The sequence below is a fragment of the Tursiops truncatus genome, chromosome 11 (assembly GCF_011762595.2).
Source record: "Tursiops truncatus isolate mTurTru1 chromosome 11, mTurTru1.mat.Y, whole genome shotgun sequence".
Lineage (NCBI taxonomy): Eukaryota > Metazoa > Chordata > Mammalia > Artiodactyla > Delphinidae > Tursiops > Tursiops truncatus.
In genome coordinates, this window is record NC_047044.1 from 69,116,511 (window position 1) to 69,137,789 (window position 21,279).

At 41.7% G+C, this 21,279-nt stretch overlaps 1 protein-coding gene across 2 annotated transcripts in view; it reads left to right on the forward strand.

Annotated features, from left to right (window-relative positions):
* Window positions 1-3,862: 3,862 nt before the first annotated feature.
* PRICKLE1 (prickle planar cell polarity protein 1) overlaps window positions 3,863-21,279 on the forward strand; it is a 106,137-nt gene continuing 88,720 nt past the window's right edge. The window contains exons 1-2 of one of the 2 annotated variants that reach the window (XM_033866904.2): window positions 3,863-4,127; window positions 8,879-9,001. The gene's annotated coding sequence lies outside the window, so the exon portion shown is untranslated. The remainder of the gene's footprint in view (window positions 4,128-8,878; window positions 9,002-21,279) is intronic. The other variant, XM_073788809.1, reaches the window with a different exon arrangement.

The following is a 21,279-nucleotide window of genomic DNA, read 5'->3' on the forward strand; positions in this document are numbered from 1 at the left end:
ACAAAGGAGAAACAAATTCTGGGCAGACAAAACAACAAATATGCAAATCAATGGACTGTCAAGAAGTTGATGCTTGAGTTGAATTTTAAAGGATAAGCAGGAGTTAGCTAATAAAGAGGACCTTTTGTCAGTGGATAATGTTCTAGGTGTGTTCAAAGCACAGAGGCATAAAATAGCTTGATGCTTTCAAGGAATTGTGAATAGCTTAATATGGTAAGAGCAAATAGGATGGGGAGTGGTAGGAAAATAAAGTAGAAAGATAAGCAGAGTGCAAATATGACAGACCTTTTAGGCTAACCAAATAGGGTGCACTCTATCCAGAAAGCACTGGGAAGTCTATGTAGGATTCCTCAACAGGGGAACATGCCTTACAGCTAAGCCCATGCAGGTCATTCCAGGGTCAAGATGACTCACTCTGGAAACATTAAGTGGGGCTGAGCCTGCAGGTCAGGGAAAAGAGTCCCAGATGTGGGCAAACAAGAGACACAAGGAACAGGAACCAAGCAAAGCCTAGGAACCCAGCAGACCAGGGAATCAAACAGAGCCTGACAACACCATCAGGTTCTTCCTTTTTAAAGTCCCAAGCTTGTGGCCTAAACCGTCGTGAATTCCTCATCTTCACCTGGAAGTCCTCTTCAGCGAGCCAAGGCATTCATAGCATGACTTGATTGGGAATTGAATTTGTGAGCGGGGCTGCCATAACAAAGCACACACACTGGGTGCCTTAAACAAGAGAAATGTATTGTCTCACAGCTCTAGAGGCTAGAGGTCTGAGATCAAGGTGTCAGCAAGGTTGGTTCCGTCTGAGAACCACAGGAAGAATCCGTTCCAAGTCTCGTGCCTAGTTTCTGGTGGTTCCTTGGCTTATCTATACGACACATCACCCTGACCTCTGCCTTTTCACATGCTGTTCTCCCTATGTGCGTGTCTGTTTGCACTTTCTAGAAGAACACCAGTCATGCTGGATTAGGGCTCACCCCATGACCTAATTTTTTCCCTGATCATCTCTGTAAAGACCCTATTTCGAAATTGGGTTGCATTCCGAGATACTGGAAGCAAGAACTCCAACACATGAATATTTGGAGTACACTTCAATGCATAAAGGTATCATTTACAAAAAGATGCATTTGTTATCAAAGCTTTAAAAGAAAAGTAGACATTCCCTAAGTGAACTGATTTATTTATAAAAGATTTGGTACTTGTTGGTTTGTAAAGACAAAGAAAATAACACCATTAATATAAAAGACCCAGAAGCAACCGAATAGTCCACAATGAAGAATGCTTTTTCAGATTACGTTCAAAATTGTTCTTTTCTAATTTGTAGGATTTCGCATGGAGGCTGGTGTAGAGAAGAGTGGTGTGAGACAATGCCTTATACAATGGCATTGTATAAACTTTCCACCTACTGAGTCTCTTCTGCATACCTAGCATTCAATCCTCCCAACAGCTCTCTGAGGTGGATATTATTATCCTCATTTACAAATAAGAAGCTAAGCACCACTTTAATCCTAACTACATTATCCTAGGCTGCATTTGGTAAGCAGTTGGGCTGAGATTTGAACTCAAATTTCTCTGACCACAAATTGTCACATGTAACATCCAAAGTAATTTTGTGAGTCCTGGTTGAAGACCAAGGGTTCGTCTCTGCAATGGGTCCAAAAGATGCTGCCCAGCGCACTGTCCAAAGAGGCAACAGTCCTCTTAAGGGACAATTATGAATGTCCTCCTGTGCCCAACATGTTTGATACCAAACAATAGGTGCTCAACAAACAAAACCTTTGTGAAGTCACCATAGAGCTGTAAGTCCTCTGATATCAGATTCATTTCTAATCATAAGAAAGTAGCATTGTCTCCAGTTAATAGGGAGAGCCAAGTGCAGTTTTCACAAATATCCTCCTCTTGAGCTTCTCCATACTCAGCTCTGCCTGCTACAAGTGTCTACTGGTCCATCAAAGAGGACTTTCTCATGAAGACACAGCTGCAGGAGTTCAATGATGCTGTCCTCCACTCCATCCTCCATTGATTCTATTCCATTGCGTCATTCAGTGTGTTGGGAAACTGCTTTCATTTGAAGGTCTCCATTGAGACAATAGACAGATAGGCACCCACAGATGCTAATAGGAGAGTGGACTCTTTGCCCTTATAAGTACTAATTTTCATGACCTTCATGGGTGGAATAAATCATTTTGTCAGTCTTCTTGGCATTTCTGGAGTTCAGGTAGAAGATAAAAGTTTACAGCTTAATAGAAGCATTTGTAACCCTGGCAAGATAAACAGACACAACTTAAAAGGCCAACTCCAATAAAATGCCGAGGAGCAAGACAGCCCAGATTGTTTTTCCCTAGATTCCCATTAGTTACAAACACCAGGAACAAGTGGAGTTATTTCAAAAGCAACAGCCTTGTTTCCTGAGGGATCTATGCTCAGAGGTTTAGAAACTCAGTCGTGAATCTAGAGGGGTTTTGACGGTGCAGGGAGATCTGAATCTGACTTGGAATCACAGAGCACAGGGCTGTGGTCAAACATTTTCCTAGATTTGTACCTTTTCTCCTTCCTTCTGCCTTTAGATGTTATTGCTCTACATCCTCTTTTTCATCAGCTCCGAATTTGTTTAGTATTCCCTTGTTTTACTCCCAATGAAAATCAAGGAGATTTGGTGCTCTGAAAAGTCCAGAAATTGGCTGTTTTGATTTTTCTTAAAGGAATAAAAAAAATGCATTGATCAACACTCCCCCCCCCCCCCACACACACACACATACACACATCCTCATCTTTCTGGAAGATGTTACAGTGTCTTAGAGGGCTGTAGAAGGGATTGAGAGGTCAACAGAGCTCCAGCTTTGCAGAGACACCTGTCAAATTGGGCTCAGCAGCTGCTGTCGGATTCACCCTCTGCAACGGGGGAAACAGTACTCCCACGGTGTGAGACTCCACTGATCTGGAACTGGAACGAGTGAAGGGTTTTAAGGTTCTAAGGTAACCCAGACGTCAGGGCAGAACTTTCAAACAGGCTAAGTCCAAGTTCCTCCTGAGCAAAAGCGCCTGAGAGCCCAGCCCTGGGAACTGGGCAGAATGAAAACATGGAGAGTAGCTTGGCCAATGAAAAATGATCATCGTGATCAAATTAACACTTTGAACACGGCTTTAAGTTCGCCACGCTAACTTGGGTCAGGTTGAGGACATTGCGATGGGCTGAGGTTCTCACGTGCACTTCCCAAACTTAGAGATTTTTTTTTTTTTTTTTGAGATGACCAGGATCGTCGGGGAGGGAAGGGAACAGACTAGAGGCTGAATCTTTGGCTTCGTGCTCCGAGGCGGAGACAGCCCAGCCTGTGGGATTACACGAGATAGGATCGGGTCCAAGCGGGTCCCCAGTGAGGCGAGGCGCGCCGGAAGGAATCTAAGTAAGAGTTTAATTAACTACCCCCCCTCCACGCCGAAGGAGAAGAAACCCAAATAGGCAACCCCCAAACCGTTTGATCAGAGGAAATTGAGTCTGTCTTTTCCCCCACTTCACCCTTCCTGTCTTTCAATCCATCAGAATGGTTGGTTAAAAAAAAAAAGGCGTAAGATGGGGGGCGGAGCAGAGGAGACGACCCAACTGCACTTGAGAACCTGGGCTGCGCCCAGGCGAACTTCATCCAGCCTGTCCCCCCGCGCCCAGCTCAGCCCTCCTGCTGCGCAGAGCCGGTCCTGCCCGCCCCGCCGCCGGAGCCGGGCGCCTACCCGGCCTTTCCAGGCGGAGCCAGGGGCGCGTGGGCGCGCGAACAGCCCTGATCCCGCGGCGGCGTCCGCGCTCCGCGTTTTCGCTAGCGCCGGGCAGGCTGCCGAGGGCGGGGTGCGCTGCAGCGCGGCGCGGGCTGCGGAGCAGGGCGCACTCCGCCTGCAGCCCAGCGAGCGCCGCCTCCCGCGGCCGCCGCGCCCGACAGCGCGCCCCGGAGCGTGCCCGCCTCGCACAGCCTGCGCTGACCTCCGCGAGGGGCACCGCGGCCGGCACGGCCACGTCCCGGGCTTCGGATGGTTCGCGTGCTGCCCACCCTCGCCCGCCGCTGACGCCGCGGACCTCAGCTCCGCAGACCCGCCGCGGCGCCGACGACAGTCCAGCCGAGTCCCGCTCCCTCGCCGGGGTGAGTGGGCTCCGCAGAGGGGCTGCGGGTGCGGCGGTGAGGGGCGAGCGCCGCGGGGGAAGGGCCCAGCACGGTCCGCGTCACTGCGGGGGGTCTGTGACACCCAGACTGGGTCGGTGTCGCAGAAAATGGGGGAGATGGGCATAATCGGTTTGTTGGGCTTGGTAGACAGTGAAAGCAGATACTGGGGCTGCAGCACCAAGAGGGCTTCAGAGAGGCTGCCCGCACGGCTCCCGCTTGCGGCATCACAACCAACTCTTCCCTTGATTCTCTCCTGCGTGGAAACCCGTTCAGTAGCCCCAGAGTTGGGGCGATGCGGGGCGCGGGGAGGCCGGGGTGCATTGGTCTGTGTCCACCTCTTAGGATCGCCTGTCACCTACTGGCGTCCGGAGGCAGGGTGCCTATTCTCCCCTAACGCTCTGGGGAAAGGGCCGATTGCTTTTTGACTGAGGTGCATCAGCTCCCCCCTCCCGCCCCCGCCCCCGCCCCCGCTCCCGCCCCAGCAGTGGTGTTTTCTGGATTTTGCACGTATATGGGAAAGAGTGGGAGCGTCTTCTTCCCTTTAGGCAGAAAAAGTTGGAGAAACTGGGCATGTTAATAATTAGCAGGACCGGGACTCAGGATGCAGCAGAAAGCTGTTAAATTTTCATTGCCCTCTAAGAAAAACAGACGGCATCGCCAGTGACTGTTGGCAGTGCCATGTTATTTGGGGGACTTCGGGAAAATTGTCCACAGATTGTCTTCAGGAGGCTGAAGAAGGAGGTGGGGGTGGGGGGAGGATGGCTGGCACTGCCCTGAGTTCCAGCTTCCCTGAGGAGGATTCAGAGTCTTAAGCCAAACACGTTTGGTTGCTGATTTTGAAGAGTATGGTAGGCAGAGCTGCGGCCCTGAGCAGGGTGAAGAACACAGCATGGGAACTGCCTGAAGGAAAAGAACATGTAAGGATCTTGCCTCTCCCGAGGAGTTAAGATGCATTTGTGCTACAAAAAGCATGCATATATACGTGGCTTTGGGGACGGGTTTTATGAAGGACAGATTACATGTAATGAAATTGTATTTGTGCATGCCGGTACAGTTTTGTCTACCCCCCGATTTTAACCAGACTTCAGAAGGCACTGTCTGCAGCTGATGTTATATAATTGATGCGGTTCACCATCAGTTAATTTATAATGTGCCTTTGGAGTAAAAGGAACTTCCGTCTGTTACTTCAGACAAACCCAAGGTGTAGATGGGTGAGGGTTGCTGAATGTTTGCCCTGGTCTGGCTCCAGATGTGTGAGCTCAGCTGTTGCCTGTCACTTAGGTGACAACTGGCCTTTTCCCACTAAGCCTTTGCTGTCTCCATTATCCTCAGTGAAGTGTCAATGTTCAGCCGCCTTCTATTATCAGAGTGGACTCTAGCCCCTTGGGAGGTGGCAGCGTTGTTTCACCATCCCCAACAATATGTCTGTTTTCAGACTCTAGGAAGGAAAAAAAAATCCCATGACAGCAAGATAGATACATTTTGAATTGAGCACCAACTTAATCCAAAGATTCTGCTTTAATCAAGACAGCTCTGGAAGGATGACGCAATATTTGTCAAGCCTTTTTCTTTGGAACAATATTTACTCCCACTAGGGGATTTTAAACTTAAACAGCAGCCATTTATCTTGCTGTCTGGTGGGGCCCGGTTCAGTTTGCCTCCATGTGGTCCTAGCCTAGGTGGCTGGGCCGGGCCTGGGACAGGAATCTGTCATTGTAGCCCAGCTGGAGCCTGAAGAAAACAAAATACAGCACCTGCTGGTACCAGGAGGTTCCTAAATGCCATCAACTGGCGAGTCAGGAAACACAGAAGGAGATATTTTACAAGCTCTTCCAGAAATGTTTATACAAAGGATTTAAAGGTTAACAATGCATGTGTTCTACATATTAATACTAAAAGGTGCTAGAAATGAATGGACGTTACCCACAGTTGAAAGTTAGCACACTTGCTGATGAACTTGAAAATCTCTCTTTTAATAAACCATGGCTAACAATAGTGACTTCTTCTTGTGAATCAGTGTGGGAGGGAGGGAGAGAGGGCTAAAGGACTGGATGGGACATAGGGGTAGCTATATTGACGTGAGAGAATAGATTTTGTAAATTAATTTTCAATCCTTAATTTGGTACTAATTGGTGATTTATCACTGAGGGAGCCTGTTGGTTCACAGGTTTTTCAAAGAAAAGTGATGTATTTTACTCAAGTGACAGATTCAATCAGTTCTGCCAGCAATACCACTGAACCTTTAATTAAAAGTTTATCATGTTTTTAAAATCAAGGTCCATGGAACCGCCACTTTTCTCTATAATAAAGGAGGTTGTAATGAGTCAGCTTGGGTCACCCAAATAAAAGCTAATATCAGCTGGAGGAAAAAAAAGACCCTTATAGGGTTAATAGCTAAACTATTAAGTTTAGAGTCAGATATGGGTAAAAGTCTGGTTATTCCTAATGTCCTCTGCTATGATAACTGTGAAAAGACAGAAAAGAAAAAAGGTGACAAGTTAAAATTTCTTAAGTCAGAATTTTAAAAAGTAAGCTGAAATCTAAGTTTTAAAAAGTGACACTGTAAGATAATTTCTCTAAAACCGTTTATAATTACTTGAAAACCAAATACAAATACTTGAGTATTATGAGTGACTTTTCATAATACTCGTGAGATAGAACAAGAATTTTTAAAATGATTCTCCAGTAATTAACTATTTTAGTGATATAGTTTGGGTTGTCCATATTACAGGAAACAATTTTCAGAAAAGATTATTCTAGTTAACTACTGTTAATTTTCCCATTAAAGTAGTTTCTAAAGAGTAAAATTTTCCTTTTAAAGAAGGAAAGTAATTTTGAAAATCAAAGTGATTCTCATCTGTGCATAGAAATGTTAAAGATGCCAGTAGACCAGGGTATACTCCTTCCCCTTGGGAAAAAAAATAGCTCTCTCTCTTTTTTTCCCTCCAGGTTACATAAAATAATGTTAATTGTTTAACTCTTATTCATGTGAGAATATTCAGATTACTTAAATGCAGGTCCAATTATTTCACAATAAAGAGGAATTAGGAAAGTAAATGAGTTATATTTCTTAGTTGGTTGGTTGGTTGTTTGGTGTTTTGAGGGAGCACTCCTGCTTTGTCTTCTGGTCACAGAATAAAGCAGTACCGTATTACACACTAATGTCTTCAGAAGGTCGTGTTAGCACACGAGCTGGGAGAGGGAAGTACAGTAGTCCTGGTGCCAAGTCCTGCCTTGATGCAGTTCCTCGAAACCTCAGGCGGTACGTGGAGCCAGAGCCAAGTGCCAGGACCCAGCCGGCCCCCCTTCTGGACTCTTCCGTCTCTGGATGCACACAAGCCTAGCACCTCAGCGCCGCCAGCAACCAATAGCCAACCTTCCTGTCTGTGGCCGTGCACAACTGAAGTCGCGGAGGTTAACTAAGTGTGTGTTGGTGGAGGAACATTCTGGAACAGTGGAAAAGGCCTGGCCCGAAATGGCACACGGGGGTCCACCTCACTCTCCATTTCGCTCACTCTCCTCTCTCCTGGAGGAGGGATGGTGCGAAGAGACGGGCTTTACAAGATGGAGCACGCTGATGTCATGACACTCCTGGCGCAGAGACACGACAGAATAATCGGACCCCTCTCCCGTGTGCCAGAATGACACGATTTTTCCAAGAACCGTTCCTGAGCCAGTGGTCCACTGGCTCTATTTCCAGTCCCCGGGGGGTGGCAGGGGGGGCGGGTACAAACCTCGCAAACAGAATGCAGTAATTCTTCCTGTGTCTCTGTTTTGTGCGCTTGTTTAGACTAAACTCTAAATGCATTTTGGTCACTTTTGAATGGACCTCTCTGGAACAAGAACGATTGCCCAGCCTGAACTGATTAGACCTCTCCAGATTCATTTCCTTATGAAGAGAGATTTTAAATGTAAAATAAAAATAAAAATACCAGCAAGACAGAAGCCAGTGTAAACATTTTAAAACTTAGAGCTGTAAACTAGCGGGCAACTGTCATTCCCCTTTACTTAACTTTTTCCTTCCTGTCCATAACTTCGTCTGAAGCGATCCTAAAAAACAACGGACCGGTTCGACTGCAGTTGCATTTTTTCTCACTGGTAGATTTGTCCTAAAGTCTTGGGAGAGAAGCCTTTCATTTCGAGTGGATTACACTTCAGAAGGAAAAAAAAAAAAGTGCGGGCTGTGTTATTTCAGTTGTTCAAGTACTAAAGTCATGTACTCCTTTCTAAGAGTTTTGTCCCGACTGCTGATTTATAGCACCCACCAGCTTTTGCTTTGTGTACGCTTCTCTCTGTTTCCTTCTTGTCTCATTGGGCCTCTGGAAAGAAAGAGTTGTCAATAATACAGTGAAAATATTGTAGTCAGATGTGGCCTTAAGGAGACCCCTGGGTGCAGCGTGCTCTCCCTCAGCTGCCCTGCTTTTATCTGCAGTGCAGATCCCACAGCTTACAATTATGGTCTTTGACTTTGGTAACAATTCTGTTTGAAATGTTTCCAATTACACACAATATTGGCGGCATGTAGCAGCTGCATGCCAAAAAGCATTTCCAAGTGTGTTCCAAGAATCAGGCTGTGATTGCTTTTAATTTAAATAAAGGCTATTTGGTTTCCTGGGAAGCTTTTTATAACCACCTTCTCTCCCCCACCCCATTTTTGTCACCTTTTAAAAAAAGTCTCATATAAGGTAGCCACCACTTAATGTGATACAGTATTGGCCCTGGTTTTCTAGGATGGCCCTTGGCTTTGTGCAAGCATGAGGACTGTTCAGTAAAGGAAAACGTAAAGAAACATTGTACAGCAGTTTGGATTTCCCCAAAGAAGAAAAGAAGGAAAGGTTATCTGATCACATATTGTAAGTAGCCAACGTTTTCGAATTTTTCCCCCTCCTTCTTTAGGGATCTGTCGTTATAATTATCAATTTAGGTCACTGAAGATTATTGGGTACAATGTCTTTCATTCAACTTCTTCTACTTTTCTTTTTGTGAGCCCATGAACATACGTTAAAGACACATTGAAAAGGTAGAGAAAGTTCAATAAGAATATTCTTAAAACAGTGGGCATAGGGTGGGGGGCGGGGCAGGGAGGGAACCATGGAAATAATTTCACCATTCTACAGCAACCAAACCTGCCAGATCGCCCACTCTGTGGGCTTGAAATCTCTGAACACTGAAACCTTTTAAAACAGTAGTGGCTTAAATCTTTTAATAGCTACCAGATATACTTATTAAATCTGAAAATAAGAAAATATACACTTTCAGGATTTAGAGTGAAGGGATTAGTTGCAAGACTGGGGGTTCTGTTTCCAGGATGGTTTGTTGGCCCATTTGAAACATAACACCTAGAGCTAGAGGGTATCCAATAGCTGAGGTGCTAAGATGGTCCCAATTAGGGTGTTTTCACATAGGCTCTTTCAATCCTGGCAAACACATCCTATAGAATATAGTGCTTCTTTGGGTTGAACAGTAGTTGACTTGCATAAATGCCAACATCTCTTCTGGCATTTTTGGAAATCTTCCATCATGTAATAAATAGTGCTGTGTAATCCAAATTTGTAAATGCCATGTTTCATGTAGCCCCTGTAGAGACAGCTGAAATTAACCCAGGCTGCCAGGGATCCTTGAGATCCTGGAGGTTAAGTTACTGCCTGCATCCAATGTCCCACCACTAATGAATGATGGTGGGGGGCTTTGACCAAAGCTAGGAGAGGGTGCGAGGTGAGCCTTAGTGTAAGAAGCACCTACCAACCGACACTTAGACTTGTCCTTTCTCCTTGAAAACTCTTTCAATTAAGCAAACCTTCTCAGAGGAAGTTTATTCAACTCAAGGTAGAATGAGATTTATGTTGCTTTCCCAGCTGAGCACCCCAGCCTGCCAGATACTCAGCCCACCCAGGTCCATTGCTATAGTGACAAAACCCACTATAGTAACTATGGTTGAAGTAGAAAGTCTATATTAAAACCCATTTCTATATTGGCCAGCTCCTCTGCCCTCATTGCAGTGCAGTGTTCTGGATACACACACACACACACACACACACACACACACACACACACACACACTCATACACAACATTCTTTTAATCTAATAATAGTAAACTGATTTAGACCATGTTATAGTTTCACGAGAGGCATTTGTACTTGTTTCTTTTTTGTCTTTTATCTTAGTGATAAGTAAATAGTATGGTATTCTTCTGAAGAAACTCATAACTTGTTAACTGTAATTGATGTTTCCAACTCTGTTATTTACATGCTTGAATAATCTATGTTCCTTCGTTAGGATCTGAAAAAGACCTAGATAGCATGGCATTTTGTTTTGCTTTAAAATATCTCTGCCTTGAAATAGAGACACAGATGTAGAGAACAAACGTATGGACGCCAAGGGGGGAAAGTGGGGAAGGGAGGGAGGTGATGGGATGAAATGGGAGATTGGGATTGACATATATACACTAATATGCATAAAATAGATAACTAATTTTTAAAAAGACCTAAAAATAAATAAATAAAATATCTCTGCCAAACAATTTCAGGAACTGTTAGATTTTATGTAAGAAGACTCCTTAGTGCTCTAGTGTTGAAGTACTTGTTATAATGTGTGTCAAAAGGAGACAGCATTTTAAATTCTTCTGTGACTATGTAATTAATAAGTATGTTCAGTGCTTGAAGTATGTGCATGTTACATAATTTTTAGAAAGAGATAAAGTTAGCTCTGAAGTGCATTAGAGCATCACAGATGTTTCTTGTAAGAAAATTCATATGCTTCTTAGGAATTTTGAACTCCTTTCTGATGCTTAGCTTTTGTTCCTTGCAAGGATCATATGAATAATTTCATTGAGTTGCTTCAGTTCTTATTTACACAAGCCTTGGGAAGGGAGCTGAAGTGATAAATAACTTGCCTCCTCACCTAGTTCTGAAATGCTTTAGCCTTTTATGTTTTTGTGAATGTGAAGGGAGGGAATAAAATATACAGAGAAGATGTTTGTGTTTAACTAACTTAATCATATAAGTTCCCTTTGTGGGTCTTCTATAAGCTTAAACAGCTTGTCAGGCTAATAGCCAAAAACATGTCCTCAAGTACTGCCAAACGTGTTAAAAGCAGACCAAGCTTTCTTCATATTGAGGTATTGGAAACATATTTTTTTTAACCTTCTGAATTTTAGGAATAAACCAGAAAAAAATTACTCTCTTCTTCTCCTTACCCACAAAAGCCAAAATTATTATTCAGTGCAGTGCTGAAATGAGAAACTGATAGGAATAATGATATTTGTGTGGGAGAGTTTTAAACTGGCTTGACTTGGCTGTTTAAGCAGGGAGCAACCAGGTTACAGTGGTACATGATGGGTCTTTGTTTTTTATGTGTTCATGTTGCCTGTACACACTAGCTTTTTTTACTTTGGTTCAGTAACTTTTGGTCAAGTACTTGTCCATTTATCCTGTTTCTTCTTGAGCAGAGATTCAAGAACAGACAGTGGTGATGCAATATAATAGTACAGAAAAAGTCAGTTTTTCTACCATCATTTTCTGAAAATCAGAAAATTTGGACTGTGGTATAATAGCTGTGTGATTTCTAGTCAGCCACTCAGCCTTTCTGGGCCTCAGTTCCTCATATATAAAGTAAGGGAATTAGGCCAGGTCAGTGCATGCTAACCAAAGATTTGAACCGTAAACACCTATGGAGCTTTTTCAAAATGCAAATACACAGAGATTTTTAAGGCAGCAGGTTTGGGGTGGGGTCTTGCACATTTAAGTTGAAAAAGCTCTTCAAGTAATTTGATACACAGCTGTGGTTAAGAGCCACTAAATTAGATGATCTCTAAGATTTCCTTCCAGTTCTAAAATTTTATGTTTCTAATCCTACTAGACTGAACATTTTTCCTTCCTTCCTTCCTTTCTGTTTTGTTCATTTGTTCATTCATTCTTAACAGCTACGTTCATTCCTAATGTTGCTGTCAAAATATAGACATCATTTTAACTCAGTTCTGGGAAGATCTATGTTCTGCTCCTGTGAGTAGATGGTAATTGATATAAGGGAGGAACCACATTAGTTCACCATTTCATACCCAACGCCTAACACAGTGCCTGGCACATAGTGGACACTCAACAACAGAGAGCCCCAAAACTCAGGAATCTTTGAAAATGTGATGTTAGTTATTTTAGAATAATATGGTCGACATTCTGCAGTGTACACAGAAGTATAAATATAATGCTGTACACATGAAACATATAAGCCAATATTACCTCAATAAAAGATAAATTAAAAATGAAATAAAGTAAAATAATATGCTCAATATGTTTTTCGTCAGCCTTCAGGTACCTTTCAGGTAAAGTGCCTCCAAGTTTAAAACAATGGATGTAATTGTTCATCTGAAAGATAACATAATAAATACATTATTTCCCTTATGTTTCCAGACTTTTGGGATACTCTATAGTGTACTGACTGTAGTTTTTCCGAGATTAACAATTGGCCTCATTGCTTTAAATGTGGAGTTACATCACCTGAAAAGGTATCTGGAGGTTGACAAAAAAGATACTAAGCATATTACTTGAAAGTGCAATTAATGTACTATGAAAAACAGATTCTCCTATGAAAACCATAATGTGTCTTATGTTTCCTTATCTCTTGGGCTCCTGCATTTGTTGAATGAATGATTGTTCAGTTTTCTGCCGTGACCTATGTGTGTCAGTTTAAGAAGTATAACCCAACCAAACCACTATAAAGGTTTCAGAGCTTATCTGACAAATGTACAACTTTATTACAATTTTAAGTCTTATTTTAAAATATTTTAAATTACAGAGGTCAAACTTTTTAAATCGATTGCTAATTATAATTGTTTTTTATAGCCAGCAATTGTGTTGGATCCTTTTACAGACATGATTCCACATCATATATTTCATAACATATAAAGTGCTTTTAAAGTGTCCATATCCACAGTGCATGTGTGTATACACAGATATATGTATATGTACACACATATGCATATTGTTCTAGATACGATAAATCAGAAAATCTCAATAAAATATGAGAAGCACACTCTGTTTTTCTCATAACTATGATGCATCTGAAAGTTTTATTATCAAGGGTAGGAAGATTCTTGGTTGCATAGTTTTGTGCAAATTGATTAAAAGAGTTTGTTGCTCATTTTGTTTCTCTGCTCTTCAGTCTTTGAAAAATTGGGTTATTTCCTATCATTATCCATTATTACCATTACTGTAGAACATAGACTAAATAAAAATAACTTAAACCAATCAGTATAACTGCTGGCTGTGTCTGCATAATAGGAACAAAAGGAGACATTTGATACCTACCTAGTTTACTTGATTTTTTTGTTGTTATTGTATGTTGCTGTTCTTGAGAGGAGGGAGGGTATTGTTTTGTTTTTAATTAAAAGAACTTTAAAAATTCACCTTTCTAAAACCTGGATAACTGTCCAGTTTCCTCTGAACTTTTTCACTGTGAAGGCATGGCCAGTAGCAAAATCAGCTAGCGTGAGCTCTTTTTTCCTACACCCACTGCCAAATCAACTAATCAGGGCCTCAGAGTGGACATTGACACCTGAGTTATCTGCTTGGGTTGTTTGTACAACGCAACAGGAAAGCTCTCTCTTAGTCATTATGTGAAGGGATACTACTGTGAGGCATTTTAGTCAGGAAAGAGATTAAGTAGTCGCTAAACAGGGTTTCAGGATCATTGGAGAGAAATTGAGGGCTGGTCCAAAGTATGGTGTAAGCCTTATTATTTGTAGGTTTCACTTTCCTGAAGTTTCACAGCTAATCTTGTTTGTTCTGGACTTCAAGCTAATATAAAAGCACACGTGTTGGTTTTTCCAAGTGGGAAGATGGCTCACTCCATCCCTTCAGGTCTCGGCTCCAAAGGCATCTGATATCAGGGAAGCCCTCCCTGATCACCTTACATGAAACACCAGTGCGCCTGCCTTCCCAGCCACCAGTTAGCACTCCCAAAACCCCTTAGCCTGCTTCACTTTTCTCCATAGCACTTACCACTCCTGGACAGATATCTACTTATTGTAGCTGTTTGTTCCAGGAAGAAATCTCTATGCTGTCTTATATATGGCTTTATACCCATTCTTAGAGTAGTGCCTGGCACATAGTAGGGCACTACTTAATAAATACCTGCAGAATGAATGACTGCAAATATTTGGGGAGCTTCGAATTGGAACACCCCTCTCTGATCTAATAATATGTATAATAATGTGTATAAGCTAGTTAGAGGGTTTTACTCTTACATTCTCATTCTCATAATAGAATCATAAAGTTAGCAAATGGCCACTCTCATTTTACAGGGTAGGCATTTGTGGACCATTTTAATGTTATATATAAAGTAAAAACGGAAACCAGGACTTCCCTGGTGGCACAGTGGTTAAGAATCCGCCTGCCAATGCAGGGGACACAGTTGGAGCCCCAGTCCAGGAAGATCCCGCATGTTGTGGAGCAACTAAGCCTGTGCGCCACAACTACTGAGCCTGCGCTCTAGAGCCCGCGAGCCACAACTACTGAGCCCACGTGCCACAACTACTGAAGCCCGCGTGGCTAGAGCCCGTGCTCTGCAACAAGAGAAGCCACCGCAATGAGAAGCCCGCGCACCGCAATGAAGAGTAGCCCCCCGCTCGCCGCAACTAGAGAAAGCCCGCGCGCAGCAACAAAGACCCAATGCAGCCAAAAATAAATTTAAAAAAAAAAAAGAAAAATCTATATGTCATAAAATAACCCTTAAAAAAAAACAAAAATACAAAACAGAGACCTGACTGCTGTTTTTATCTGAGAGAAAATCTCCAAAACAGAGTCTTTTGGTTATTTGTCTGGGGGCGGGGCAGCTACAGTGGAGTTTCTGAGCTGTTTCCTCCCTTATCTGAGTAAAGCCAGAGAAATCTTATGGAGTATGAGAAAAGAAACTGATCAAATACCCCTCCTCCCTTCTCTCCACCACAAAGTGCTCAATGATATGTAATCTTATAGCGAATGGATGCCATATTAATAGAAGTAAGACCAAATATTTGTGAGCTATGTGACTTCCCACTTCATAATGCACCCATGCTGTTCTGTAACCTTAAAAAAAAAAACAGGTAGTATCTTCTGACAGACTTTTATGTTAAAATAAGGATGATGGACTATCTTTCACTCAAGAAATCCTAACTTAAATTCCAGAGGTGAAAAGCTAATCCTCTAAGTGATGTCAGCCAGCTCAGTAGGAAACCTGTTTGCTTGAAATTATTATTTTAATGTCTCAGGTTCCAGGGCTAAATTGGCAGTGAGTCAGCTTTCCTGTTAAGGAGCTGTGCCAATGTATTTGTCCAGAAATTATCATGTTTTAACTCAGGGGTTCTTTATTACTAATATGGCTAATACCTCCGAAGTACACAAAGCAATTTCAGATTCATCTCATTTACCTTCACTGCATCTTTGTGTAGAGGTCTAACCAAGGTTATCCCCAATTTACTGATGGAGAAGCTGCCTGTTCGTTCAAGATGCACCTTCCTAAGGAGCTTTGGTTTGATGACTCCTAAATAAATTAGTAGTTCAATTTTTCTAGAGAAGGAAACAAAAGAAAGAGGAAAAATAAGCAGGCACTTACAATCGATCTAAAGTAGTTTGATAAAGTTTTATTGTTTTGTAAACATTGCTGTGTTTATATTTGTTCTATATTAAATGCTTTTAGATAATTATAGCCTCTACTACTACTAACTTACATGTAATCTTGGACAAGTCACTTAATTTTTTGGACTTCTTACCCACTTTGTGCCTCAGTTTCCCGAATGATAAGTGAGAGGCCTGATGACATTTTAGGCTCAAAATTTCCTTGATTCTAAAATACTAGACTTCCCTTTGGAGGCTAAAACTTTAGGGGACTAGTTAACAAATGGGAGCTAATATTATTATTATTAATTTTCATTATTACCTAAGTCCCTGACTAGAATTATTTAACAATCTACTCAAAATTATTCATGTTAACCAGGTGCAACTTTTAAAAATGGTCTCTTTATTCATGATTCAGTGTGGCCAATTCAAAATTCAACAGTAGCGGTGTTTTAAAGACCTAAGAGAATGTACACTTCCCCTTACCAAAAGTCTGGTTTAATAAGTTACATTATAATTTAATATGAGGAGCTAAAAAAATGCAGTAATACTCAGAGCAAATTAGGAATCTGATGTAGTTACAACAATGGCATAGTTATATTCATACTAAAAGCTACAAACGTGAGTACTGTGTTTATACATGGGAAATATGGAAAATTTATAAAGTAAGACTCAAAGTAGTATGTTCACTTACTTATGTAATCAATAGTGATTATAATTTTGTTTAAAATGTGTGTGTCCATTGACCAAATTGGAATTAATTGGGGGAGGTTTAGAGAGGGTTTGCTGGAAAATAAAAGTAGCCCAGCATCCATTTTAGTTGCATTCTTAATATTTTTTAAACCATAATAATATTCTTATCTCCCCCCACCCTCCCAATAAAAGCTGGTATAAATATGCAGTCAGTGGTGAAACTCTTTCTGTATTAATCTTAAATAATACATGTTGGCCTGTGTCACCATACCTACTGGCCTGGCTGTTCCATTTTTGTAGCAAAAATCATTTTTGTGATTAATTAAATCACTAACTTTTACGCAGATTCTCAGGCCCTTGGATCTTATTCACATTCTAATTAGGCTGAGCCTGAAGTTACAGCCGCCCACTGGGAAGTAGGGTACTACTTATATCTCTGAAGATGGAGTTCGTGAGTTGCTCAGATGAACAACTCAATGAGCCGTGGCCCCGATCCCAGCAGATTTGCAAGTGACTATAAGTGCTGTTCCAATAGGAAGTACTATAGAAATGTGACATTAATAATCACCAGTTTGAATCTGGGTCGCTTCAGCCATGACTCAGAGATCAAACGCTATCAGATGGTAATGAGTGTGTGAAAGTGCTGCAAGAAGGCATTCCATCTCTTAATGACACCTTTGTGGGCCTTCTCAGCAGAAGGTTAGAGGGAGGAATAGAAATAAAGTTGCATCTGCTCCTTGGTCTGGAGGCCAGCCCTCCAGGTTACAGTTGGCATACTTTTGCAGAGATGTTTTAGGGACAGCTCACAGTAGTTTCTATTGTTCTAGCTCCTTAAATGGGTATACAGAACCTTTCATCTTCTGCCTCATTTCCTGACCGTTTATTCCCTTCAAAGTGATGGTAACTATTTTGCATATTCTCTACCGCCTTTTCTCTCCTCTGAAAGGTAAGAAGAAATTGCACTTACAAACGATGTTAACCATTTAATGTTAAACTTCCCATTTTTATTTCAGGTTGGGGGCACCATTTTCACTTCAGCACATCCTCATTGAGTCCTATGGTTTGCCAGGCACTGTGCTAGGCTCTGGGAATACAAACATCAAATAAGAATGGTTCCTGTCTTTAAAAAGCTCACCATTTTGTAGGGAAGGAAGGCATTTAAGCACTTGTGAAATACTGTGGTAGAGGCAGGAATAGAAATGTACTAGATATAGTAGTGGCACAAAGCCAAAAGTGGAAGTCATTTGTTCTGTGTGAAATGTTAAGGAAGGCTCCAGAGAGGAGGATATGGTTGAGATGGGTCTTGACGACTGAATAGGAGTTGACCAAGCCATTAGAATTGGACAATGACTCAGGTTGGGGAGAAGGCAAAGTGTGTGCAAAGGCAGGAAACATGAGACAAGCATGATGCTCAGTGAATTGCAGATCTTTCTATCTGGCTCTAAGACTAATTATGCTCTTAGTCATGGACTTATTGTCACCTTTATAAAACTTCAGTTTCAATCAGAAGAGATGAGTTTTGACAACTTTAATTGTGACCCTGTCTTTCTTCTCTGTAATTGACTTTAAGCTTCTGAATAAGGGCTCTCTCTTCTCCTTAAATGTTGCATTAACCTGGCCAACCCACCAGGTATTTATTTACCCTTGTGTCTTTTCATTGTTATGTTGGTACAATCTAAATTTATTTACTCTTCGGTTTCACTGCCAGGTTTCAATTTCAGACTCAAGTGTTTAGACAACATTATATAATGTGTTGCACTTTTATGACATCTGCCTTAGTACTGTAAGTGCTTTCCATGAAAGCTAATGGTTGGGACAAAAAAGAGCCTAAATGTCACCAAGTGGCCACCAGATGTGTTTTATTGTGTTCGTATCTCTGTTTTGTTTTCATAAAAACTTTTTCTTAGTCTAAAAAACCTTAGCAAGCAGAAACAGCAGACAGTAGACTTGTAGGAGATGAACTATTTTCTTCATTTCCTGATTGTTATTTCTTGATCTCCTGTTTCAAAAACTATGATTCAGCTGAAAAAAATCCATAACAGTATAATTTACTTTTTAAAAGCAAATTACGTTACGTTTGTTTTTCAAAGGTAAGTTCACTTCTTAGGCTGGAAGGCCTGCTGTGTTTCAATATGTGGTTCTTCAGTGTAGTGAGATTAAAATTGTGATTTAACATCTTCCAGAATTTCTGCCATCTGATTGTTCACTGAGCAATCAGTATGTTTTCAGGCAGTCTGGCGTGTGATAAATATTTTGTAGCATATGTGGGTGAACATGCCAATCGCAAAGGGCTTTACAAGCTTTAATTAATTTTCACAACAACCAGATGCACTCTGCTTTATTCATGAGAAGTCCGCAGACAGTGGAGTTCAGAGTGTTGCCCAGATTCGTCTAGCAAAGTGGTTTACAAACTTTTTTTGGATAGCTGAACCCTTTTCTCAAACACAAGATAATCTGGAACTCCAGCACGTCAAGTAGAAACTGCTTTTGTTGGGAGGGAGAAAGGGAGTTAGTGATAGGGCTGCCAGGTTTGTCAAGATAAGAAAACCACACAAGATGCCCAGTTGATTTGAATTTCAGGTAAACAATTAAGAATATTTAGTATAAGTGTGTCTCAAATATTGCATGTCCCTAAAAAAATGATTGATGGTTTGTCTGAAATTCAGACTTAACCGTGCACCCTGTATGTTACCTGGCAACTCAAAGTTCCCGTTTATAGCCCTGCCCTTTCAGTGCCCTTGTCTCCTCCTCAGCCAGGTGAGGGTCTTGGTTCCTAGCACACAGTTTGAAAGCCACAGATAGAAGAAATGTATACAAAAATTTATTCTTAGGATAAAATACTTCAGTCTAGGGCTTCCCTGGTGGCGCAGTGGTTGAGAGTCCGCCTGCCGATGCAGGGGACACGGGTTCGTGCCCCGGTCCGGGAAGATCCCACATGCCACGGAGCGGCTAGGCCCGTGAGCCATGGCCACTGAGCCTGCGCGTCTGGAGCCTGTGCTCTGCAACGGGAGAGGCCACGACAGTGAGAGGCCCGCGTACCGCAAAAAAAAAAAAAAAAAAAAAAAATACTTCAGTCTCCCGATCTTTGGGAACAATGTTTGTCAAGTCACCTATTCGTATAAGTCAGCAATTTAAGAGGAAGGAGAACTGATGGTAAATCCGGATTGCAGGTTGGCCAAATAGAGTCCATCCATAAAGAGAAAAATGGATGGGAGCTTGTGAGCCTGATTCTAATGCAACCCAAGGGAGAGGTGCCTGCATGGGCCCATCCTTGGCTTTTGGTCTAGTTGACATGCACATGTTTTAGTGGTCCTGGCTTGAAGAGAATGCCTGTTAAGGTAATTCGGTTATTTTGCTCCAGAATTTTAAAGTAGCCCTCATTATTATTTTCATTTCTCAAGCTGACTCCTTTGTGGAATATTCTTATTTATTTGGCCATTACATTTCTCAGTGTAACTGAGTACAGTCTAATTAGCGATCAGAAGCCACTAAATTTCTTTAGGATAAAACAGTCCTGCAGTGCTCGAGGAACTCCCTGGATTAACTGATGAAAAGTCTTTTAAAAACATACAAGAAACTGAGTACCTTCTCCTGGACCTATGGGTCCCCAGGTGCTTTGGGTTTGATGCCCTGTGTGGATGGCCTACTGACTCTCCATGAAGTTTTTGTATCAGCAGAATGTGAGTAATGGTTTATTTCTTGGTGGGTAGATTAGGAATGGATATGACTTTGTGTCCCTTTTTCATTTTTTCCATAGTTTATGCTGTAGGTGTGTTACTTTTTAAATAAGGAAATTAAGTATTAGTGATATATTTTACACGTTTCTTGGCAGGGGAAAAACCCATAAATATTTCCTTGTTTAAATGTTCTAAAGTATAGATGAAGATAATCTGGAATATAGATAGTTTTCATTTGCAAATGCTTATATATCTTTGAAGGTTAATTGTAATATGAAATCTACCCGAATTGTTCACACTTAAAATTTATCTCTCATTCATTCATTTTATTCATTCAACAAATATTTATTGAAGAAACATAGACATATTCCTGTACAACACAAGAAAGGGGGTGATGAGTAGAAGCAAAAGGAAAGGAAGATCCAAAGATGTGACCCACCCGCTCCATCCTTCAGGACGCCACGATGTGGTGGGCTGGGCTGGGGAATGCACTCACGCAAGAGGAAGGATGCTTGGCCTGCATTAGTAAATGAGCCCTCTGATGCTCAATGAATGAAAGTGACTTTCACGAGGCTGTTGGCACATCAGGACCTGAAGACCCAGGTCACCCGAGTCCTGCTGGGGGATCATCATCTTGTACCATAAAAACAAGTGCAAGCTTCCATCCCAGGAGCTGGATTTGAAAAGCCACAGAATCCCTGCTTGTTTCCAAACCAAAGGCTTGGGAGCCCGGAGTTCGTCTGCTTCTCACCACTGGCTTTAACTACAGACTGGGTTTGTGCTAGTTGGTTTTACCCTCCCCTAGGCTGGTTTCAGGGATTTTGGTTTTGATCAACATATAATATAAGCTACAGGGATATTTTCTTTTTCCTATTAGCTTCTTTTTGAATTCTCTTGGAGGAGGAAATAACTTCTTCATAAAATCCCTTTTACTGGTCTTTTTTGTTGACTCTGAAACTCATACCAAGTCTATAATATGGAGAAACCCAAAATATTTGTTTTTTTTCTTTTCTAATATTAACATGTGCAAAAATGACCTATCCATGACATTTATACTTACTTTCACAGTTCAAATAGGCTACATTTTTCAGTGGCTAGATGAAGGTAGAATTTGACAGGTGATTTGAGGGGATTTGCACGATAAAGCCTAGGAAATTAAAGGTTTTATATTT